General features: G+C 47.9%; 1 long non-coding RNA gene across 1 annotated transcript; it reads left to right on the top strand.

Annotated features, from left to right (window-relative positions):
• The first annotated feature begins 5,630 nt into the window (after positions 1 to 5,630).
• Positions 5,631 to 8,669, top strand: LOC124100362 (uncharacterized). The gene is made up of 2 exons (XR_006854241.2): positions 5,631 to 5,819; positions 6,210 to 8,669. It is a non-coding gene; the product is annotated as an uncharacterized LOC124100362 (long non-coding RNA).
• Positions 8,670 to 25,784: the final 17,115 nt, after the last annotated feature.

Raw genomic sequence — 25,784 nt, 5'->3', positions numbered from 1 at the left:
ACCATTCAAATGAGGCAAGGGGTCAGGATTCAGGGGGTGGAGTCAGCTTTGTGGTGTCTGCTGTCAGCAGATTGACTGAGGTATAGGAAGGCCACAACAAAGGCAGAGCAAGAGAAGGGGACACACAAAGGGAGTTTCCATGGAACCTTCTATCCCTAACAGGCAAAGGGCAGGATGACAAAGGAAACAGGTGAGTGTAACTCCACCGTAGGGGCATAAAAGACCAAGTCAGGAGTCATGGCACTACCCTGCCAGACACAGTGATCTTTTAGGTCCCAATGGTGCATCAAGACTGGGAGGCCTGGTCACTCAATGTGGTCCCCACGGTTACAGGATTCAGCAGAGGTACAGGGATGACACAGACTCCATTCACCCTGCCTGGAACCCCTCGAATGCCTGCCTCCATGTGGGGAAGGATCAGAGTTGGAAAAGTCACTCATAAGTCTCTCAGAGGGTGGAAGGTTGTCCCTGGGGCCCTGTAGACTCTGGGTTTCTACTACCTCAAGGCTTCCTAAAGATCCTGGCTAGATGACCCTCAAGTCATGTCACAGTTTTCTAGTTGGGTCACCAGGGCTGCTGATGCTCTGGACCCCTGGTGAGGACAGAAGGGATGAGGAAGGAGAATGTGGTGGAGGGTGAGCTATGGGGTTCCCATTCTGTCCAAGGGTGGGGACCTGAGGGCATCAGCCCAGCTCAGATGCCTGGGAATGACTGCAGGGAGATGGTCACTCAGGAGAGCCATTATGGTCAAGGTGAATATGATGTTGACCCAAAGGCAGAGCTGGGCTGGGAAGATCAGCAGGAGATGCAGTGGGAGCCCAGGTGCCATCCACTGGCCACAGAAACCACAGCAGGCAGGATCCTGGGAGAGTCCCCTGGGAATGGGGGAAGTGTCCTCTGCTTTCTGACCCAGCCCCTTTCCTCTCCCTGAGCATAGCACATGTCCAGGGAGAATCCCAGACTGAGGTCCAGGGCTCATCTGCTGTCCTATCTGTCAAGGAGACTCCATGCAACTTCCCAGGTCAGCTGGGTTCTCTTCCCCACACTCAACCTGGAACATAGGTTTGTAATATTTTTTAAAGAAATGTGAGGTAACATTCCCTCATGTATAATTAACAAGTTACCATGAGGAAAACCAATAAGAAAGAAATGATTAATGCAAAGAAAATCAAGAAATCAGGGAAATACTCCACTCTATGTTCAAGACAGTATATTTTGACTTCATTGTCTGAGGTTCAGTCTTCCAAGTGTTCTCTGTGTTTTGATGCCTTCTTTTGAATCTAACATTTGGTTTATTGATTCCTTCATTTTCAGGATTTCTGCTTGTATTTTTCTCACAATCTCTAACACTTTATTGAAGTGATCTTTTTTTTTCTGTATTTGAAATGAATAAAACACACTGGATGTATGGGACAGGGTTAAAAAAAACCAACAAATGCTTTATAGGCATTCCATAAAAACAGGAGACATTTAATAAGAAAAAAGATTGTAAAAAGTAATAATTCTTGGAAATTTCCCAGATGATAGGAGGATTATGGACATTCAGGTTAACTATGCTTGAAGGTCCCAAATAGGACTAACCTAATGATGGTCACACTAAAATATAATATAAACAAATTATGAACATTTACAGAGATAGTTTTGAAAGCCACAAGAGAAATCCAACTCACAACATACAAGGGAACTTCCATGTGGCTATCAGAAGAAATATGCAGACAGAAGGAAAGAGAATAATATCTGGAAAATACTAGGAAAAAGACTCTCAAGGAAGAATAACCAGTCACTGACCCCCCTTTTCCCCATGCAATTTCTAAGTGATCTTTAAGCAATTATCAAATTTTGCCAGTTTTTGATCCTCATAAAAATAGTATCATGGGTAATGAGCTGTGGTGTATCTGTGGCCTGTGTCACTTGCATGGCTCTTGAAGTCAGTGGCCATTTTCACTGGCGTACAGTATTTCATTGCATGCACATCCCTTTTTCTATCTATCCATTCTTCCCTTGATTGGCATTTAGCTGATTCAGGTTACAGTTATCACAGATAATGCTATGAGGTCCCTGCACATGGGAATCTGTGCACATCTGCATGTGCTCTGAGTGGAAAGCCTGAATCACAGGTACGTGCATGGTCAGGGCAGGTCTCCAACACAGGGACCATTTCACATTTCCAAACACATGAGAATGTTCTAGATCATTCCTCAGACTGCACTCCATGTTTTTCATGGTACAGTTTTGTGACCTTTCTTCTAAAGGTTTCTGCTGGTTGGTTGCAACTTTCACTCTCTGATGATTATTGATGTTGAGCTTGTTTTATACACCAGGTGACTGTTTGCACATGAGGCTGAGAGAGAAATTTTCCTATGAAGAAGTTTTGTTCATGGTTTTGTAATGTCATCTCTGTCATAAAAACTGACCATCTATGCATTTATCTATCTCTGAACACCAATTCTGTTCCACTGGGCATCTTGGCTGAGCTCATCCAGCACCAGGGTCCTGTACCCACAGGGTAAGAACTCATCATGGTTCTTCTCCTGATTGGCCTTCTTTTAGCTTCCTGTCACTCACTGGTTGGTGGAGCACTACTGCACAGAGCAGGGCACACACCTTCAGAGACACCCACTCAGTGGGCCTGATCTATGGTTGAGTGCTGGGGCTGACAAGGAGAAAGAAACAGGGTGGAAAGGAACTTGTCCGGGCCTAGAAAAACCCCCCAGTGGCCTCAGAGTCTGGCTGCCTCTGAACAGTGCCCTCAGCAGGTGGAGGCAGCAGGAGGAGCAGCTGGGGTAGCCCAGCCTCACACTTCTGCTCCCTGGGAGGTTTTTGTCATGGCCTGTGTCACTGTGGGAGGGTAACTGCTATACTGTTGACAGTAATAAGTGGCAAAATCTTCAGGCTCCAGGCTGCTGATGGTGAGAGAATACTCTGTCCCAGATCCACTGCCACTGAACCTCGAGGGGACCCCAGATTGCAAACGGTTGGTATAATAGATCAGGAGCTTAGGAGCTTGCCCTTGTTTCTGCTGGTACCAGTTTACGTAATTGCTAATGCCCTGACTGGCCTGGCAACTGATGGTGAGTGTTTCTCCTTGAGATTTAGACAGGGAGGTTGGAGACTGGGTCATCGTGATGTCACATTTGGCACCTACAATTGAACACATGAGAAGAAATATGCACACTAATGTCATAAGAGGATTTCCCTGAACACCAGGCAGCACTGATGAAATTGGTCTGAGCAAATCCCCAGTGCTGTCCCACCTTACCTGGGACGCAGAGCAGCAGGAGCCCCAGGAGCTGAGCAGGGGTCCTCATGGCCATGCTGTGTCTTGACAGGGACTGACTCCTGCACAGGGTGTGAGCAGCCTCTTAAGAAGTCCTCAGGGCAGTGGGCTGTGCTGTGGGCACATGCAAATCAACAGGGCTGGGCAGGCTGGGCACAGCTGCAGGGAGGCTCCTTTCAGGCCTGGCCAAGTGTCTCCAGGTGCCCCAACATAGGCCAGGGCAGCACAGATTTGCCTAGAGAAAATGTGTTTCCTGAGAGGCACAGGAGAGAACCATCCCTCCTTCCTGTGATCAGAGAGACCTCTTGGTCTCATCAAGGTTCAGGACACACTTCTCCTGCTCAGTCTATAACCAAGATGAGGTTCATGAGCTCTCTCACAGGACCACACCCTGCAGGAGGAGTTATAGACCTCTTCCTTTTTATACCTGAGCATAATATTTAGTCCAGAGAGGATTCCTCTATACCTGACTCCTTGAAGACCTGGGAATGAAAAATCATCATTGTTACCAGCCAGAAATGCAAAGAAGGTAACAGGAAGTAACAGAAAGGGACAAAACACATCAAGTGCAGGCACCATGGTTGGTAAGGAAGGGAAGGAGGTTGACCATGTGGCTGCCAAGGTCAGGAGTTGGTCCTTCCACAACTGAAAGGTCAGCTCCCTCCCTGTCTACAGGCTGTGTCACCCATCAGGCCATGTGTTCCCTGAGATCCTCTCATTATTGCTTGTGCCCCTCCACCAGCTCCACCTGAGCTTTGACTTCAGAAGCTAAAGTTCTCCCTGGACCAGCTGTTCCTCTACCCTGAGTCTACCTTGTTTCCTAACCTGTCATTATTCTGTCACCAAATCTCACCCAAGTCCTAAGAGAATACTGTCCCCAGAGGCTGGTGCAAGCCTGGGGGCACATGCTTTGTGAGGAGAAAGGTGTGTCAGAGACTGGGCTAGAACACCCTCCATGCTACTGCAGCAAAGAGGACACCTGGGTGGTGGAGGGAACACTGGAGCAAAGGGAAAAGGGTGTCTTCTCATGCAGATAGTGTTACTGCAGGTCCCTGTGCAGGTCAAATGTGGAGCATGGTGAGGAAGACACACTGCAGTGTGGCCGCAGTGGGAGGAGGGCTTCTGTTACAGTTTACAAGTGAAGGATCCACCAAAGTCTCACGGGGTGAAGACCTCATTATGGTACTCATCCATTTGATGGGTGAATTATTTAAATGAATTTGGGGGATAGAACCTAATGGGAAGGAGGGGGTCACTGAGATTGTGCCCTGGAGGGTGCTACTTTACCCCGAGCCCTTCCTCTTACCTTCCTGGACCCATGGCTGAGCAGCTTTCCTCCACCCAGCCCTTCCACCATGATACTTCTGCCTTGGAGCCAGCTGATCCTGGACTGAAACCGTGACCCAGAGTAACTCTTCCCTCCTCTAAAGTGTTTTCCCCCCAGGTTTTTTTCACAGTGACAAAAGCAATTGACACAGCATCTGTACCTGTGTGTAAAGTGGGTTGTGTCCTGACAAGGGGTATCAGAGCAGGATCAAGGTACATTCACCAGTGGGCATGAGGCTGTCTAATGGAGGGCAGGCCAATGTCAAGAGGTTGATTTCAGTCAGAGAAATGTTGGTGGGAAACAATGCACCAGAGACAATCAGAGCCACGATTCTCACTGTAGGTGGAAGGGATTCCACACAAAAAGGGTCATCCATTCTGTCCAGTGGCCTCAAGGGGTTCCTCTCTTGGGAAAAGTTTGGATGACTCTGATGTGTCACATACATGGACAGAACTAGGACAGGATGTCCACCAGTTAATAAATCTTGCACCAGGGAATTTCACACTCACTGCCTCAAGTGGACATGTCCCTTCTCCTCTGTCCTTGAGCAGGGTAACAGGGTCTCAGATAAAACACAGCTATCGTTTCCCACCATCTTGTTTTGACCCAGGTGCTCAGATTTCATTTACTAGCACTAAAAAGATCAACATCTAACACTGTTTCTGACATTCTGCTATTTCTCCAGGTCACAGCAGACACCAGAACCCCTTGAACTACCTCTACCCAATGTTGTGGATGATAGAAATTTAAATATCAATATTGTGAGGTGGAACGTGTCACCAAGCTGGGAGGGAGCCACCAGGGTTGCTCTTCCCTTCTCAGAGGCTGACCTGCAGGCAGCCTCCACATCCTGTGTCTGTGCTGACTTAGGATGGCAGGCACTGGGCACCATGACCCTCCACACACAAGGCTCCCATGATGAAGCATAATGTCCATGCCACAGGCACCCCGGGCTGTCCCTCCATTAAATTTCCTCCAAATATATAAGACATCTGATGACCCTGGACTCACAAGGCAGGTCCCACACTCCCTCACACTCCTCACCCAGCACCCACCAGGGCATTTGCATGCTGCTCCCTGGGGAGGGCCTTCCTGCAAGGCTGACATAAAAGCTCAGCTCTAACCTGCCCTTGACTCACCAGGACTCCTCATCTCAGCTTCTCAAAATGAGGCTCCCTGCTCAGCTCCTGGGGCTGCTGCTCCTCTGGATCCCTGGTGAGGACAGAGGAGATAAGGAGGGAAAAGGGGGAGGGGGGTGAGCTCTGGGCCCCCATTCTGTCATGTGTGCTCTGTCCACATGTGGGATGTGCAGGTCTGTCCTCCAGGATGAGGCAGCTGAAGGTCAATTAATGTGAGAGAGTATTCCAGAAGGAGCAAGCTACAGGGTTCTGATGGAAGTCGCCACATAATATAGGAGGATGGAGTAGGTAAATTCTAGAGAGGTTCTTATAGCTTATAACATTTGAGGTGGTTTTCAATATGAATAATTTTATTGTATAAATCAAAACACCAAAAATAATTTAGCCTGAAATATACAATAAAGGAAAATGCAAAATTTTTTCTAAAGTATTTACATAATCTTTCATTGAACTGTGATTTTTGCAGGAACCAGTGGGGATGTTGTGCTGACCCAGACTCCTCTCTCTGAGCCCATCACCCCTGGACAGTCAGTCTCCATCTCCTGCAGGTCCAGTCAGAGCCTCCTACACAGTGATGGAAACACATATTTGCACTGGGTTGTGCACAAGCCAGGCCAGGCTCCACAGGGCCTAATATATAAGGTCTCCAACAGGGACACTGGGGTCCCAGACAGGTTTAGTGGCAGTGGATCAGGGACAGATTTCACACTGACAATTGGCAGGGTGGAGGCTGAGGATGCTGGAGTATATTACTGTGTCCAAGGTACACAGGTTCCTCCCACAGTGGTGTAGCCCCGCACAAAAACCTCCCTGCCTGGGTGGCCCAGCTGCCACCTGTTCTGTAGATCTGGGCAGCAGCTCAGCAGATTCTCTGCCCTGTGAGAGGAAGGTGCTGGGAACTCAGGGAACAGGGTGCAGCTGAGGGCTGTGGACCATGACTGCCTGGGCCACAGCTCACCACACCCATGAGTGGCCCTGTCAGCTGCAGCAGCCTGGCCTGGCATGTGGAGGACAACACAGAGGTGTCCAGTTGCCTTCTGAATGAGCAGACAGGATGAGTGTGGACACTGCAGAGGGAGCAGGACCTGGGCCCTGGGCAGGACTCTGGTAAAGAATCAGAGGTCTTCAACTGGAGTGGAAATTCATCTTTTGTCCAGAAACTTATTTTATGCAATTTTGTAATGAACTCTGGAACTAAAATGGAAACTTTAATAACAGCTGACAGAAGTTCGAGCATATGACGACAAGAGGAGGGAGAACAGGGGACAACTTACAAAGGACCTCACCAGAAAGGTTCCTCAGAAGGCAGGGTCTGAAAAAGGATGAAAACAGAGGGGTAGGTAATAATAGAGAGAGGTTAATGAGAGAGAGAGAGAGAGAGAGAGAGAGAGAGAGAGAGAGAGAGAGAGAGTCTCTATATGAGGGGGTTGAACTGCTGGGTGAAGAGTCTCATGCTGGAAGGACCCAGGTGGAAGGAGATTACGTGTCATGAAGGAGGCCGGGAGGACAAGTAATAAAAGTTGGTACCTTCTATATTGGACGAGGCACAGGGAAGTACTAGTCATCAGAGTGTGGAAGCCACCAGATTCTCCTTTGAGGTGAAGACTAACGTTGGCTCAGTCATGTGATCTATCCATGGAAACACACAGATTCCTGTAACCTGAAAACTCTTGTACTGTCCCCAGGAGACCTGCTCAGCCTTGGGCTTGGTGACTCCCATGAGATGAACAAGCAGAAACAAGGCCAATTAAGGTTCCAATCTTGATTTTCTCCTAGGCCCGCAAATCCTCCAAGAAATCAATCAAAATATGTCACCTGTGAGGGGAGAGGAAGCAGGAAAGCCCAGAACCCTGTGAGGGGGAAGCAGCTGAGCAAAAGCTCCCTGACCCTCAGCCTGGTGGAGGCTTGTGCCTGAGGCTGAGGCTGAGGCTCTTGGGAGATGCACTGTGGTGCTGCTACAGGAACAACCTGTGACATCTCAACCTGGGGCTGCTGATGGGGAGGGAAATCTGCCCCTGACCCACTGCCCCTGAAGCTGCATGGGATTCAAGCTGCCTATTTGGATGCCCAGGAGAGGAGCCTGGGAGCCCATCCTGGCTTCTTCTGGGGCCAGGGCATGTAGTCCTTGTGGTTGGATAAAAGACTCTGGCTACACTTGCAGCTGATGGTGACCATGTGTCCTGCAGACACAGCCAGAGAGCCTGGAGACTGGGTCATCACCTTGTCCCCAAAGGCACTGTCAATCAAGAAAATCAGAATTGGACCCTAATCTATATCTCTTTCTCTGTCTCTCAGCACACACACACACACACACACACACTCACACACAGGTGCACATTTCATAATATGCACTTTGAAATATCATTTAACAGCCATTCTCCAGGGATGTGTGATCAGCTCATAATTATGCCCATATTGGAATTCACCATAATTTCCCAGCACATGTTTAATGCCTTTTCCAACTCTATGACTGTGGAAGACCAACCTTGCACATGACTGAGTCACACTCCCTGGCTGGGTGCTGAGGCGTTCAGTCACAAAAATGTGGCAGAGCTTTCCCCACCCTTCTTGGGTCTGAGGGTTGGTGTCTTGTGCATGGGTGTGTCTTGCTACAGCCCCATGGGTGAAGCTATGCTCACCTGTTCCTTTGTAATATAACCCCTTGCCCTGTTTAGGATGGAATCTTCCATGGAAGTGCCTTGTGTGTGTCCCCTTCTCTTACTGTGCCCTTGGGTGTGGCCTACCCAGGTGTCAGTCAACCTGCTGACAGTGGACATCATGAAGATAGACTCAGCCCCCTGAAACCTGACCCCTTGCCTCATTTGAATAGTTTCTCCTCAATAAAAGGGGTCAGAGTGTGCTCTTTCTCTTTCTGAGGACCCTTAAGGTCAGAGGAGCCATCACAGAGACCCCAAAGAAAAAGGTATTTGTGTCTCTTGTGTGGTTATTTCGTGCAGCCCAGTTAGCCCAGTTTAACTGAACCCTGAGCCTTTTAGTTGTGAGAACAGAAACCCAGCATACGATTATGAAGACATTGAAGTCCCAGCGCCACAGAAACAAGAACCACGGTATCTGGGACATCATCTGGCTTCCCTGCCTGCCTGATTCAGCTCAGGTCTCAAGGCAAACGACTTTGTTTATAAAATGTGGCAGCTGGGCTGGTGCAGGGCCCATGCAAAGCCCTCAGCAGATACAGAGTCACATTGCCTGGACAGAGGGTTCTGAGCAGAGACTAAATCTGTAAACAGGCAGATGAATTAAAGAAGAGCTTCTATTTTACCTCAAATATAACTCAGAGTGGATTCATTACTCAAAAAACTGTTAAGCTAATTAATATAGACTAATAATGCTGGTATAATAATAAGACCTGCTGCAAAATAACACATCATATGAAGAAGAGAGGAGAGGGAGAAGGAGGGACAGGAGGGGAGGTAGAAAGGGAGGGAAGGGGAAAGAAGGGAGGCAGTGGAAGGAAAGGAACACAAATAACATCTTCAAATACTAAAAGATAACTTTCAACCCAAGTTTCTGTAGCTAGAAAATAGAGATTTTTAGATTGAAAATATAGAAACATTTCACACAGAATCTGGAGCACATATCCTGGGTCTTTGCAGAGGACAGGAAATGCCCACATGACGTGTCCAGGCAAAGGTGGGTGGCAGTAGATGAAGGTCTCATTTGTACAAAGATGGAAAACAGGAATGAATTTTAAAATCTTTCTTTTCTTATTTGAATGTCTGTGATAGCTAATGCAACCTGACCTCAAAATTATAAGGAGGCACCCTGGGGTGTGTAACTTATCACAGTCAAATGCCTGAGGACAGCACAGTTGACCACTGTTTCCTGCAGAATCCTGCTGCTAGGAAAACTGAGAGGATCCTCCAGGCAGGAGGCCTCCAGGGGGACAGTCAGGAACAGACTCAGCCACCAGGATGTCCCAGTGCCCTGCCTCCTGATTCCCTCCAGCTGTTCACACTCTCCCCTCCACACAGGACAGGGGTGGTCTCTTACCAATCCATGACCAGAAAGTGGCAGTGAGTGACTCCAGAGGCCAGGACACTAAGATCTCTGCCTGCTGACCACCCTGGGAGGAGAACTGCTCCAGGGAAGCTAGAGGACCTCTGGTGAGGACCCCCAGGCAGCCCAGGACAGGGCCACAGTGAGAACTCCAGGCCACTGCTATGGCACTATCAGCTGGCTGACATAGGGGAGGCCCCTGGAGACCCACCATAGAAGTCCTTCCATGGCTGCCCCTGTGGTTAACACTCCACAACACCTGGGGACAAATCTTGACCCAGAACCACCTGGGAAGCCCCTCCTGATTCCTCTCCCACAAAAGAGGAGTGAGAATAAAATGGTCATGGTTGAAATTAGTTGGTGCAATATTTCACACAGAAACACACTGTACATGCAGAGAAATAGTAAGAAATTCTAAAATAATTGGTGAGACTTTAATTTCTGTTGGCTGTAAAGAGCAGCAGTGCTTCCTTGAGTGAGCCTGCACACTGGAGTACCTACCTTACATGATGTTATTAGCATCTTATAGTTTTTTTGGCCAAATATGGTGTTGTTCTTCACTATCTCTTCTACTGTCTGACCAGGGAAACAGTGATGTTGTTTCTTTTTAAGAAAATACTTTTCAGTAAATGGCGCAGTCTCACTGGGCAAAATAACCAGGGGGTGACAAGCAACTTGTGAAGGTTGATACAGCAGGATCTGCTTTCTTGTAGGACAGCAGAGGTATATATACATAACTGAATACACAGCGTGACTCAATTTAGCCTCATCCAGTTACAGCAATGAGTCATTAAGGAAACCTCATTATCTTAATAATTATACACAGCTTAACTTAATTAACATCATACAGCAGTCAGTCATTAAGGAATCTCCATCATCTTAATGGCTTGCTGGCATTACTTCTCAAACCACTCCTCCTGGCAAAGTGCCAGGCACCATCTTGACTTGTCTGTGGCCCTCAGTATCTCCCCCTTTTGTTTAATTAACAACAAGTATGTGGCTTAGGGACCATGCCTGTTTTAGGTTGTACAATACTACATACGGTCCTTACCCATCATTGGATGGTCTGACCTCAAATTGTCAGCATCTTGTCTTAGGTTGGTACCATTGTAATTGGATCCTACCCATCTTTGACTACTGGCCCAACACACTCAGCCATACTTGTGGATAATGACCATAGTGGTTTTTACACAAACACCATAAATAATCTGCTACAAGCAGAAGGAGAGGATACAAAATGCCACAATACCTAGCCAATTGATGGCTCCAAGTAAGAAGCCCTTGGAAAAATTGTTCCACAGAAGATACCCTGGCACCATTACAATTTATTGTCTCAATAGAAATCACAGTCCAGTTAAATCACAGTCCAGTTAAGTTCACAGTCCAGATAAGTTCAAAGCTCAATAGATTCTCAATAGATTCACAGTCCAGGTAAGTTCACAGTCCAGGTAAGTTCTGCAGGCAGCTAGCTTAAGCTGTAGCAGCAGAAACAGCAACAGCTATGATGATCCGAAATCTCATCCGGTTCTCAGCAACACTGGAAATCCCTCCATCCTCGTCCTCACCAGCACTGGGATGAAGGCAGGAACTCTGGCAATGATGGCTAAAGAAAATCATGTAGCATTCCAGCATGCACTAAAAAACAACCTTCTGAACAATTTAGTACATTATCTGAAGGTTTTTTACATTTGAAATAGGCCTTAATGGTGCTCATTATTCATTAGCCTCCAGGTGTGGGAGAACCATTGTAGTTATTGACATTGGAAAAGACCAAACTTCAGGGGCACCTGCCATCCTCCACAGCTAGGTGCAGTGTCCTCGGGCAGTCCCATGGGTGGGGGGGAGCCACTGCTAGGTTGGAAATTCCCTGCTGCGCCTGAAACAGGCTCCCAGCTGCCACACCCTTCACGCACCCTCCAGTGATGAAAAGTATTTAGTAGTAGCCTTTTGTTGCAACTTTTTTTCTGATAGTCCTTCCTCCTCTGAACTTTCTTCCTCTTTCTGACTAGAGTTCCTGGGCTTTTATCAATGTATGCCCTAACTGTTCTTGGTTCCACTGGGGTGCCTCCTTCCTTCAGCAATTTATTAACACCCCTTCCATATTTTGGTCACAAAGACAATAAAACACACCAAGACAAAACAAGACACAAACATACTGTATTAATCTTCTCCATTTTCCTGAGATGGCCATCCTTCCTCTCGCCCTTTCCAGGGATGAGCAGGTTTGCTCCTGTCCCATCTATCTCTAGGGACAGGCAGCCTACCTTGTCACTCACCCCAGAGCATCCAAGGGCTCCCTGTATGGGCCATCATCTGCCGCAGTCTGACCAGGCAAAATAACGGGGGGGGGGGGGGGGGGGGGGTGGGGTGGGGGGGGGGGTGACAAGCAACTTGTGAAGGTTGATACAGCAGGATCTGCTTTATTGTAGGACATCAGAGGTATATATACATAACTGAATACACAGCGTGACTCAATTTAGCATCAACCCAGTTACAGCAATCAGTCATTAAGGAATCCTCATTATCTTAATAATTATACACAGCTTAACTTAATTAACATCATACAGCAGTCAGTCATTAAGGAATCTCCATCATCTTAATGGCTTGCTGGCATTACTTCTCAAACCACTCCTCCTGGCAAAGTGCCAGGCACCGTCTTGACTTGTCTGTGGCCCTCAACAAATGAAAGGTAAAAATAACCTTCAATAAGTCACTCCCTTTCCAGGGCTCCTATCCCACACCAGCTGGAGACCATGGGATTTACAGGGTCTGGAGACCATGGGATTTACAAGTGGATGGTGCATCTTCAGCCTGTGTCCCTGTGACACTATGTGAGGCTGTCCTTGCCTGGCCCTGGAGGAAACAGCCTGAGCAAGATTCTGTGTTGTCCCTGCTATGACATGGGCAGTGGTGACATCTACCCACCCTGAGTGCACTGAATGAACAAAAGAAAACTTTAATGACAGCACAGAGAGACCACAGGGTCTTGTTCATTTCCTAAAATGAGGCTGTCTTAATAGGTACAAGTTGAAATTAAATTTATGCTTGAAATATAGATCACCCTCTCAGGGCTGAGGCTCTGGTGAGTTTATCTGCAAGTGCTAAGGTTGTGTCCATCCTCTTTGTCCAGGCCAGAGTCCAGATACAGCAGGATAAAGAGGACCAATATAAATGGTTATAAATTTGTTTCTTTAGATACTTTAGGACTGAGCTTCTCCTGTCTTCATCTGAGCTCAATGTGAACAGAATAATCAACTTCTGCCCCACTGCTGTTGTCTATTGGAGCAGTTGGAAGATTAGTTTGAAATTGTGGGATTTTTTTTTCTCCTAGTGAATAAAACAACCTGTGCTTTTTATCCTGCATGTGTGTGAACTTAAACATGGCATTTCTTACCTGAGACATTCAGGTAAGAGGACACTCCAGAGCAATGATTCTCAGGTTACATGGCTCCATGGTGCCCACGCTGATACCACCTGCCGTGCTCAAACTTGACCCACCTGAATTTGAGAAGATCAAAAAAGAAAACGATATCTTTGGGCATTTTAGCAGCAAGAGTATAGTCTGCAACAGCTTCCAGGGTCCACTTCTCTATCTGGAGTAATTACCCAGTGTCCCCTGCTCTCTCCAGCTCCTGAGCATAATATAAGCATTGTGCAGACACCTCTTCTGAGCTCTCTGCTCCCCTGGAGGATCTGAAGGTGACCTGGAAACAGGGGACTCAGTGCTTCCCTCTGCTGGCCACTCTTAGGCACTGCATGCTTCCAGGAAGGTGACTCAGCAGCCTTCCTCTTGCGGGGGCCCTCCTGTGATCAGAGCCAAGTTGAGGAACTGCTTTTGTATCTCAAGGTATTGAGCTATGAGGAGCAAGACCCCTGCCTGCCCTTTGTCTTCATCCTATATGTAGGAAACAGGCTCACACAGCACATGTGTATGCAGGTTGTGTTCTTGGTCCATGCAACTGGATTCCTAGGGCTCTGCCCTCATGGGGACACTCTCCTGACAGCCAAGGTCACAAAATGCCACAGGTTTCTCTGTTCACTGCACAGCTTTCTGTCTGCTGATGAGATGGTTTTTAACTACACTGGTAGGATCCCATCCCACATCCATTCACCACACACTGCAACCCTGGTCAACTCCACCTGGTGACACAAACAACACAATTCACAGACCAAAGTAATTTCCAGATACAGATTGCCACATTACAAACCAGTACCTTAGATATGAGTCTTCATTCACAAGATAGATCCATTATTTTTTTTAATTTCTTACTTTTTTCATATTGAAGTATTTTTGCATGAATTTTAACATTTTAAAAATATTGCATTAAAATAAAATTCATGAAAATACCCACATTTGGGAGCTCCTTACACTTGGCCCAAAGGCCAATGCCTCTCTGGCCTCAGCCTGGTCTGGAGCATGTCCCATGGTTGGTGAGGACACCGGTGACTTTCACACATCAGAGACCCCACCTTCACTGAGGAGGACACTGGCCAAAAAACCCTCCACAAGGACAACAAAGTGCTCCGGAGCCCATGGGAGAGTCTGAGTGTGGAAGCCATCCACCCAGAGTCCTCAGGAATGAGCTCCAGGGCCCTGAGCTGGGCTAGAACATCAGGGAGTAGAGGGAGGGGAAGTAGTCCCAGACTCTGCAGGAAGCCTAGTCCTGAGAGGGGAGAGCACTCAACCCACTGTCAGGGGGAAAGGAGACCTATGGAGAAGGCTCAACCCAGAGTCTCCCTGGAGCTAGGCAGGACTCACACTGATGTCAGCCCCAGAAGGGGGACGTTGGTGAGCTCTGCATGTCCTGTCCCAGACTCTGGGGTTGAAAAGTAATCCTCAAGTACTCATCATCATCATCATCATCATCATCATCATCTAGCTATGCCCACCCTCATCAGACAACCCTCTTTGGCTCTATGGGCTGAGACCCAGGCAGAGTAGTGTGCAGATACAGCCATGAGGTTCCAAAGCCACAGGCCAAGGATGGGAAACTTCATGAGAACTCAGGATGAGGACAGTGAGCTTCTAAGTTGCTGAGAGACCTTCAAAGTGTTTACCTGTGCGAGGTGGCAGCTTCGTATTTCTGAGGTTGTTGTGTGGTTGTTTAGTTTTGTGGTTGTTTTAGTTTGCGGTTGTGGTTTTTGGTTTAATACTGAAGAATGAACACTGGGGCACTCTACTACTCAGATTCCTTCCCTGTCTTTTCTTACTTACAAATGTATTTATTTATTTTTATTTTGATAAGTTCTAAGTTTCCCATGCTGACCGCTAAGTCCTGCTGTCTCAGCACCTGAGTTCCTGGGATCACAGGCCAGCACCATCAAGCTCAGGTCTTGGTTTTATTTCAATATATTTCTGATTATTTTGTGAAAGATAAAAATATGAAGAACCTATTGACCATCACCCACCTGTCTGCACATTCGCTTCCCACGAAACTAGATCTAACCAAAACAATGAGTCATAACTAAAATCATAGAACGTACCGAGGTTACTCATCAGACAACTTTATAAGAGAGATGTTATTACTCCCATGTTGCAGATGAGGAACTGAGGCTTGAGTAAAATGAAGTAACTAACCCAATGTCACACACAATTCTTAAGTTGCAGTGTCAAGATTCTAAGTGTCTCTGGGTGAATGTTGCATTAATCATGCCACACCTCCTCCAGCTGGGAAGAAACCTGGGGAACAGAAGAGGCCACTGGGCTGCCTACAGGAAGAGTAGGTGTCTGGTTTCCATGAAGACATCAGCATATAGCATCAGGATGAATCCACAGGGGACTGAAATAACACCAAAGGGATGTGAGTCTGCAGGTCTCAGGTGGAAATTCATAGGAAAATTCAACAAGATTGAAGCCTGGGAGACCAGCCTGGGAGGTCACAGCATGGCTTGTCCCCACGTTCCCAGGCTGCACAGCAGCCTTGCTCAGGGCTGGGAGAGGGACAGGCTGGTCCTGTGGAAGGAAGTCACAGAGTCAGTGTTTGGAGGCAGACAGGGCCTGAGGCTGGGAGACCATGGAGCTCTGCCAGGGAGCCTGAGGCCTCTGATGAGGGCAGGGAGCACCTGTGGGTCCCGGAGAGTAGCAGGCCATGTGTTGCTGAGTACTTAGTGCCTGGTACAGCTGACAAACAGGAAGATGGGGGAAGCCATTGTCACCTCCATACTAACTGTGGGTTAGCCCTTTATCCTCTTCATATCTGGAATCAACTGACCATAGAAGAACGGAATCCTCCAAAAATACCACACTCTAAACATCCAACAAGGATCCAGTCATTATGGTTATAACCAAGGGCAGTAGATAGTCAGGATTCTAAGTGGTTCTCCCAAAGAACCTAGTCCCCATATCAAAATCCACCTCAGGAATTCAAAAAGGATTTCTGGAAAAATTCTTTTGAAGGATTTTGTAGATGTAATGACACAGATGGTTTAAGAGAGGAAAGCCTTTCACATCTGTAGAGTCAGAGGAAGGAAATCTCATGCCATGAAGATTGGATGTGGGAATATGGTCTAAGGCTGGTCTTGGAGGTGGCACTAGCCACAGTGCAAGCAATTAGAGCAGCTTCAAGTAACTCTGTTATGATGGCCACAGGGAAATTGGGACCTCAGCCTACAACTGTGGAAGGATAACTCTGCCTCAGTCACTGGAACTGGAAGAAGACCCTGAACTTCAGCAAGGAGAGCTGCCCACTGACTGCTCCATTTCAGTCTTCTCAGGCTGAGCTGAGGACCCAGCCTGGACTCCTGAGGGACTAGGAAGGAACACACTGCTCAATAGGGGGAAATTTGTTGCTCAGCCCCAGAAAACTAGGAGCGACATCAAAGTGCCATATCTCATCAGGAGGATCAGAAAACTAAACACAAGTAGTAATTGTCCCACATAGCTCATGGCTGAGGGGACACTCAGCTTTCTGCTCTCTCTGCAGTGTGGTCAGGTTTTGCCTTCTTCTGCCACAGAGATCCTCCTGATCTGTCCACATCCACACAATCCAGGCTAAACTTGGGGCCTTAAAGAGGAAGGAAATGGTGGCATTTGCTGGTAAATGGATGGATGTGGAGAACATCATGACAAGTGAAAGAGCCAGACTCTGGAAAGTGAGGGTCCCATGTCACCCTCCTATGTAAAAGCTAGAGCAAAGGAAGGGGAAAGGGGGTAATGTGTCATAGGGGAGAAGGACGATCAGTGGCAAAGGAGACAGAGATGGGGGGAAGGGGACTGGGACAGTGAGAAAATGTGGAAGGAATGCACCACATGACACTATGTGCTTGGACACAGACACCACAGCACAGCAGTGAGTCCAGCTCCACAGAGGTCTAGAGCCCACCAATGACAAAGTAGCAGATGAATAAACAGAAGGAGGATAGGAACATAGAGGGAGGGGTGCGGATGGAAGAAAGGGAAAGAGAGGGCACCAGGGACTAAGATGGAGCACATTGTATCCCATGTCTGTGGATTGTGCCCAGGGAACCATCTATTTGGCAGAACTCCAATGCATCAATAGGAGCATTTACAATAGTAAATAGGACACTGAAGAATAGTCATGGAAAAGTGAAATCTACTTACCTAGAAAATATCTTTATAAGTCAATCAGGCATAAACTATGGAAATCAGTTGTGATAACCAGATATTAACTCACCTCAGATGGCTCAGGGCCATCATGAGATCCCCAGAAAACACCCTGAGGACATCCTTAGGGCAAGGAGAAGACAGAGGAGTGATCTACCCACCACTTTCTCCCAAGGACTCCTGTGCTCTGGAACTTTCTGAGACTCTGCCCTCTTCCTGTTCCTGCCCAATGAGTTCCAACCTATTCTCATTCATTTACTTTCCTTCTGCTCATTCAGAAAAAGCACAGGAAGACCACAGAGTGGGGAAACTATGAACAGGCACATTCCACAGGTTCAGAGGATGCTGCCCACTCAGGGCAGGACAGCCACAGAGGTACAGTTAAACTAAGAGACACATGGCAGGGTCCTCAGCTGCTGGTGGTCCACGTTCCACAGAGTTGAGAGGGTGTGTCAGAGGTCCTGGGCTGGGGAGAAAAGCAGCACAGCCATGTTGGCCAACATAACACAGGCTCCCTCTGTCCCACCTGTGAACGAGTGTTATACTCGAATTTGGTACACCCAAAAGATCACCAGAAACCAAGAATGATGTAAGCAGCAAAGAGGTGATTATTGCAAGGTAGCTCGGTCCTCCACTTGCACACAGCAACTGGTGATGTTGAGAAGCCCAGAGCCCAGAGTTTGTAGCAGTTTTGTACAGTCTTTGGGTAAGGTAGGGACTTCACATACATCATAGCATCTCTTAATGAATCATCACACACCACAGGAAAATCAAACAACAACTCTAAAACATGATTAGCATATTCACTGGCTGGAAAAAGTTGGGTAGGGGTGATTGGTTACTACCAGAAGGGGATTCATTTGAACTCATTGGTTTAAGACAAGAGGGGTGTTTGTGGTGAACTTCATGGTTTCCCAACATGTTATCAACCAACATAAACTACTAGGAGGGTCATCTGGCATCCCAGGTATTTCCCTGTCTCATGCTGATTGGTGGCTGCTAGGGGGTTGCTATGGTTCCCCACCTAGCCTGACTGAGTCAGGGACACCTGGTGCAGCAGATCTCTTCTGTTATTTGTAGATAAACAACTCAGCAGGGTGGGTATGGGCCTAGGAATGTTCTGTGGGTCTTTCCAAGGACAAGGTCATGCCCCCTTCTACTCTGAGGTAGAGGCTGGTTTTTCATGAGGAGGGCTGAAATCAATGTCCCTGTGCAATAAAAAGGACCTTCTTCCCAAGACACCTTGGGGCAAGTCCTAGGAAAACAGTAGTGCACATGGAACCCCTGAATATGGGGAGAGTGCCTGAGTGCAGTTCTGACCTAGGGAATAAACTTTAAAACCCAGGGTAGTGGCACCTGCTCCCTAGTATCCCTGACAAGGAGGAGCACATGGGGAGGGATGTCTCTATCATCTATGAAAAGAAACTAATGCAGAATCCTCCCTGTCCACACTGTCCAGTGGGTCCTTCTCCTGGAAAATGTTTGGTGGCTCTGAGTGTCAAATGCATGGAGATGACTAGGAAAGGATGGCCACCAGTTATAGACCTTGCCCCAGGAGCTTCACATTGACTACATTAGGGGACAAGCTCCTTGTCCTCTTCCCTTGAGCAGGGCTACTTGTTCTTCAGCAGAAAAATGATTTGTCTTCCCACCACCTTCTTGTCACACTTCTGCTATTATTTCAGTCACAGGGCCAGGAAAAGTTGACATCTAAACTGTCCCTGACATTCTTGTATTTCTCTAGGTAAAATCAGACACCAGAAGTTCTTGAACCTCTTCAACTGCATGCTGTGGCTAGAAGACATTTCAAAGATCAACACTTGTGAGGTGGCACTTATCACCTTCTCTTCTCAGCTGAGAGGAAGACAAAAGAATAGTCATTTCCCTCACAGAGGCTGACCACAGGCCACCTTCTTATCTGTGCATCTGTGCTGTCTTAGGAGGGCAGGCCCTGGGCACCATGACCCCTCACAGATTGAGGCTTCCACACCACAGGCACCAAGGGCTATTTCTCTGCTCTCTTTCCTCTAAATATAGAACACATCTGATGTCCCTGGACTCACAAGGAGGCCCCTCCCTCCCTCACTCTCCTCACCCAGCACCCACCAGGGCATTTGCATGCTGCTCCCTGGGGAGGGCCTTCCTGCAAGGCTGACATAAAAGCTCAGCTCTTACCTGCCCTTGACTCACCAGGACTCCTCAGCTCAGCTTCACAAAATGAGGCTCCCTGCTCAGCTCCTGGGGCTGCTGCTGCTCTGGATCCCTGGTGAGGACAGAGGGGATGGAGAAGGAGAAGGGGGAGGGAGGGCAGCCCTGGGTCCCCATTCTGCCCATGTGTGCTACATCCATCTGAGAGATGTGCAGGTCTGTCCTCCAGGATGAGGCATCTGAGGTCAATCAATGTGAGAGTATTCCAGAAGGAGCAGGAGACAGGGCTCTGATTAAAGTTGTCACATAACATGAGGGGGATGTTGAAGGGAATTCTAGGGAGGTTCTTATAGCTTACAACATTTGAGGTGTTTTTAAATATGAATAATTTTATTGTATAAATCAAAACAACAAAAATAATATAGCCTGAAATGTACAATAAAGAAAACATGCAAAAATTTTTCTTAAAGTATTTTCATAACCTTTCATTGAATTGTTATTTTTCCAGGATCCAGTGGGGATGTTGTGCTGACTCAGACTCCTCTCTCTGAGCCAGTTACCCCTGGAGAGCCAGCCTCCATCTCCTGCAGGTCCAGTCAGAATCTACTACACAGTAATGGAAACACATATTTGAACTGGGTTGTGCACAAGCCAGGCCAGGCTCCACAGGGCCTAATATATTGGGTTTCCAACCACTACACTGGGGTCTCAGACAGGTTCAGTGGCAGTGGGTCAGGGACAGATTTCACACTGAAAATCAGCAGGGTGGAGCCTGATGATGCTGGGGTGTATTACTGCTATCAATGAACACATGCTCCTCCCACAGTGCTGCAGCCCCGAACAAAAACCTCCCTGCCTGGGTGGCCCAGCTGACATGAGCTCTGGTGTGGGCAGCAGCTCTTCAGATCACGCTGTGAGAGGAAGGTGTTGGGAACTCAGGGAACAGGTGCAGCTGAGGGCTGTGGACCATGACTGCCTGGGCCACAGCTCACCACACCCATAAGTGGCCTCTCAGCTGCAGCAGCCTGGCCTGGCATGTGGAGGTCAACACAGAGGTGTCCAGAGACCCTCTGAATGAGCAGACAGGATGAGCGTGGACACTGCAGAGGGAGCAGGACCTGCCCTGGGCAAGACTTGGCCAAGTTAGTGAAAAGATGAACTGAAATGCTAGAGGTCCATCCAAAGCTGCTCTGTGTGAAATTCAGATTAAAACCTAATAAAACAAACAAAGAGGTGAAACAGAAAAATGACTTTGCCTACAGTAACTAATTGAAGGAACTTCATGAAATTGAATTATTAATTTTGCATAATATATTCTGATTCTCACATTATTACATATCATATTCCACAACTAAACACTCAAGGTCACTCCAGGAAAACTGGGCTGCACAAAATACCAACAAAAGGACAGAGACGTGCCTTTTCCTTTGGGTCCTCTGGTGTCTCCTCTGACCTCAGGGTTCCCTGGAATGAGAGACAAGAGCAAGTGCTGAACCCTTTTAGTGGGAAGAAACCATTCAAGTAGTGGCAAGGGGTCAGGATTCAGGGGGTGGAGTCTAGCTTTGTGGTGTCTGCTGTCAGCAGATTGACTGACATTTAGGAAGGCCACACCCAAAGGCAGAGTAAGAGAAGGGTCACATAAAGGGAGTTTCCATGAAACCTTCTATCACTAACAGGCAAAGGGCAGGATGACAAAGGAAACAGGTGAGTATAACTCAATCCTAGGGACACGCCCCACAAAGAGAAAATACCAAGTAAGGAGTCATGGCACTACCCCGCCAGACACAGTGATCTTTCAGGTCCCAGGGGTGCAGCAGGACTGGGAGGCGAGGTCACTCAATGTGGTCCCCACAATTACAGGATTCAGCAGAGGTACAGGGATGATACAGACTGCAGTCACCCTGCCTGGAACCCCTCGACTGCCTGCCTCCATGTGGGGAAGAATCAGAGTTGGAAAAGTCACTCATAAGTCTCTCAGAGGGTGGAAAGTTGCCCCTGGGGCCCTGTGACTCTGGGTCTCTACTGCCTCAGTGACTCCTAAAGATCCTGTCTAGATGCCCCTCAGGTAACCTCATAGTTTTCTAGTCTGGCCACCAGAGCTACTGATGCTCTTGATCCCTGGTGAGGACAGAAGGGATGAGAAACATATGGGAGGAGGGTGAGCTCTGGGGTTCCCATTCTGCCCAAGGGTGAGGAGCTGAGGGCATCTGCTCACCTCAGATGCCTGGGCATGACTGGAGGGAGATGGTCACTGAGGACGGCCATTGTGGTCAAGGTGAATATGATGTTGACCCCACGGCAGAGCTGGGCTGGGAAGGTCAGGAGGAGATGCAGTGGGAGCCCAGGTGCCCTCCACTGGCCACAGAAACCACAGCAGGCAGGATCCTGGGAGAGTCCCCTGGAAATGGGGGAGGTGTCCTCTGCCTTCTGACCCAGCCCCTTTCCTCCCCCTGAGCACAGCACATGTCCAGGGAGAATCCCAGCCTGGGGTCCAGGGCTCAGCTCCTGTCCTGTCTGTCAAGGAGGCTCCATGCAACTGCAGAGGTCAGCTGGGTTCTCTTCCCCACACTCAACCTGAAACATAGATTTGTAATAATTTTTAAAGAAATGTGAGGTACATTCCCTACAAGATTGTAAACTCATGCATAATTAACAAGTTTCCATGAGGAAAAACAATAATAAAGAAATGATTAATGCAAAGAAAATCAAGAAATCAGGGAAATTCTCCACTCTATGTTCAAGACTTTATATTTTGTCTTCATTGTCTGAGGTTCAGTCTTCCAAGTGGTCTCTGTGTTGGTGGTGCCTTCTTTTGAATCTAACATTTGGATTATTTGTTCCTCCATTTTCAGGATTTCGGCTTGTAATTTTCTTAAAATCTCTGTTTATTGAAGTGATCTTTCACTTTCTGGATTTTTACTTTCATTTCACTCCTTACACTATCCCTTACTTCACAGATCACATTTCCTCTGTGCAATTTGAACTCCTTCTTGGACATTGTTTCTACTGTGTTATCAGTGGGTACTGTCATTTGAGCATCTTGATTTGTATGGGGCACTTTATTGCCTTGATTTTCATGGTATTCCTGTGTTTTCCCATCTAGCAGGATGGACTAAGGCAGCACAAATTCTACCTGGAGACCTGATACTTGTACACTACCCAGTCCAGTGTCCACACCAATCCTCATCCTGCTAGACCCACCAATGTCACTTAGCACCTCAGAGCACCCTCCTCCTCCAGGCACTTTCTTCCTCAGGACATCACTCTCTCCTGCTGCTCCCCCTCCCACTGCCCCTTCCCAATCACGTTCCTGGTCCTCCCTCTCCACCTGTCCCAGAACTCAGGCCCTGGGCCTCTGCTTTGTGCAGCCCTCACTGCAGTGGTTATCAGAGCTCAGTCCCCAGGGCAGACCTCACCCCTGAACCCCAGCCTCAATCACTCTATGGGCTACTTGGCAACACACTGCCAGTCTAATGCACATGGCCAGCCCAAACGTCCAGAGCCACATAACTCGTCTCCTCCCTAAGGTCACTCTCCCCACAGACACCTCTCTCAGGACAAATGGCCACTCCACCCTGCTAGCTTCTCAAAGCAAGATCTCAAAGTCATCTTGAGACTCCTTCTCTCCCATCCTTTGACCTAACCACAGCAGGGTGTTCACCTCCATCTCCAAAATGCACCCCTCTCTGCTCTTCCCACTTTAATCGCCCTGCACCAAGGAACCCTCCAGGGATTGGCAATGGCCTCATAACTGTGACTCTCCTGTCTTTGTCCTGCAAAGAGCCTATTCCTTTGTCCTGTCACCCGCAAAGTGACCCTCTGACTGTATCTTCATAGACACTGTGAGGAATTCTGCAGTGATCATGGCAGTGTGGTCATCTTTCACAGTTGGTGACCTGGTTCCCTTGAGTTAATGTCCAGCAGAGGGATACTTGAGTCACAGATTAGTCCTATTTTTATTTAGCTTAGTATCTAAAACAGACGCATTTCCTGGGCCCTGCAAATGATCCAAGGAATAAATCAGAGACATGTGACATCTCAGCAAGAAGGAGACTTGAATGTCCTCTGAGGAGGAAGCAGCTGGCAAAGACTCACTGACCCTTGGCCTGGCAGGAGGTTCACATCTGAGTCTGAAGCTCTGTGGGGGGAGCATGTGGTGGTGCTAAGAGTAATCCTCTGCCTCATCCTGGAGCCTGCTGAGGAAAGCTGTCCCTGGCCCACTGCCACTAAACCTCACTGGGACCCCAGCTGCCTGTGGGGACACTCAGGACAGGATCATGCCAGGAGCCTGTCCTGATTTCTGCTGGTTCCAGGCCCTGTCCTTCTCTGGTTGGATAAGAGACTCTGGCTGGACTTGTAGCTGATGGTGACCCTGTCTCCTGCAGACACAGCCAGGGAGGCTGGAGACTGGGTCATTCCTCTGTGCCCACAGGCACCTGCAATCAGGGAACAATGAACTATGAATACACACACACACACACACACACACACACTCATACACACACAATGTGTCATTTGTACTTAGAAATACCATTTACAATCCCTTTGCCAGGGTCTTGTGAGTCAGCAAACAGTAAGACCCATATGGAAGTGGCCACTGTTTCCCAGTCCATCCTCTAATTGCTATTCCAACTCCACAGAGTTATTACTCTGAGGCCACTGAAGTACTTAAGTTGCTCCCCTGAGTCCCAGAGCTACAGGAACATGCACACCAGGTCTGGGCCACTATTCTGCTGACCCTGCCTGCTTGACACAGCTCAGGTCTCCTGGCAAAGTCCTCCATTTTAACATGTGGGCACTGACAGGAATGCAGGGGCCTCTGTGAAGACAGTAGCTCATGAGGAACAAACTGCCTGGACTGTTGGGCCGAGCAGAGCCTCTGACACTATGCATAGGCAGAGGATTAATGAAGAGCTTTTATTCTAACTCCAATTACTTGGAGTGGATTCAGGAAAAAAAATGTGAAGCTAATTACCCCAGATTAATAATCCTGGTCAAATAATAAAACAAGCTGGAGACAACAAAGCAGACAAAGAAAGAGGGAGGAGGGAGGAGGGAGGGAGGGGAGGGAGGAAGAGAGGAAGGCAGTGGAGGGAGAGGAACAGAAAGACCTCCTGAGAGAACTGAAAAACCAGGTCCAACCAAATTCTATAGTCAGAAAATCAGCATTTCCCAGGAAAATGTAGAAACCTTTTAACACAGAACCTGGAGATCATGTCATCTGCACTTACAAAGGACAGGAATCACCCACATGACTCTTCCAGGCAAAGGCAGGTGGCAGCAGAGGAAGGGCTCAGTTGCACAGAGGATTGCAAAATAACATTGAGTTTGTGAAACTTTTTTTCTTATTTAAACATTGTTTTAATATGTAATCCACTGTGTACTCATAATTAGAACGGTGATCATGGGGTGTGTAACATACCACATTCAAATGCCTGAGGACAGCATAGTTGATAACTGTTTCCTGCAGAATCCGGCTGCTAGGAAAGCTGAGAGGATCCTCTAGGTAGGAGGCCTCCATGGTGACAGTCAGGAACAGGCTCAGCCACCAGGAGGCCCCAGTGTCCTGCCTCCTGAGTCCACTTCAGCTGCTCAACACTCTCCCATCCTCACAGGACAGGGCTGGTCTGTTACCAATCCAGGACCAGGAAGTCAATTGAGTGAATCCATAGGCCAGGACATTGAGACTCCTGACTGCTGACCACTCTGGGAGGAGAACTGCTTCAGAGGAAGCCAGAGGACCCCTTGTGAGGACCCCCAGGCAGCTTAGGGCAGGGCCACAGTGAGAACCCCAGGCCTTTCCAATGGCAGCCTCAGCTGGCCAACATAGGGGAGGCCCCTGGCAACCCACCAGAGAAGTCCTTACATGGCTGCCCCTGTGGTTAACAGCCCACAACCCCTGGGGACAAACCTTGAGCAGAACTAACAGGGATGCCCCTCCTGATTCCTCTCTCAAAGAAAGATGGGGAGAGTAAAATGCTAACATATTAAGCTGCTGGGTTGGGCACTATTTCACACAGGAGAACATGGGGCACACAGAGAAATAGCCAGACTGTCAATGAAATATTGGAACCACACTTTCTGTTGGCTGTGGAGAGCAACAGTGCTGCACTTGGTGACCAGACACTCTGAAGTCCTGTGCTTACTATTAGCACCTTGCAGAGGAGGTAGGTATAGTTCGTTTCTGGAAAAATACAGAGTTGTTCTTTGCTATGTCTTATACTGTTTCTCTTGGTAAACAGTGATATTCTTTTTCTTTTTTTTTTTTAAAGAGGTTTTTGTAACAGGTAAAAATGACCTTCAATAAGTTAC

The sequence above is a fragment of the Marmota monax genome, unplaced genomic scaffold (genome assembly GCF_021218885.2).
Source record: "Marmota monax isolate L192 unplaced genomic scaffold, Marmota_monax_Labrador192_F-V1.1 WCK01_AAM20220418_F8-fsc00530, whole genome shotgun sequence".
In the NCBI taxonomy this organism is placed as follows: Eukaryota; Metazoa; Chordata; class Mammalia; order Rodentia; family Sciuridae; genus Marmota; species Marmota monax.
Note: the sequence above shows the minus strand (reverse complement) of the source record. Positions and strands in the feature narration are given on the sequence as shown.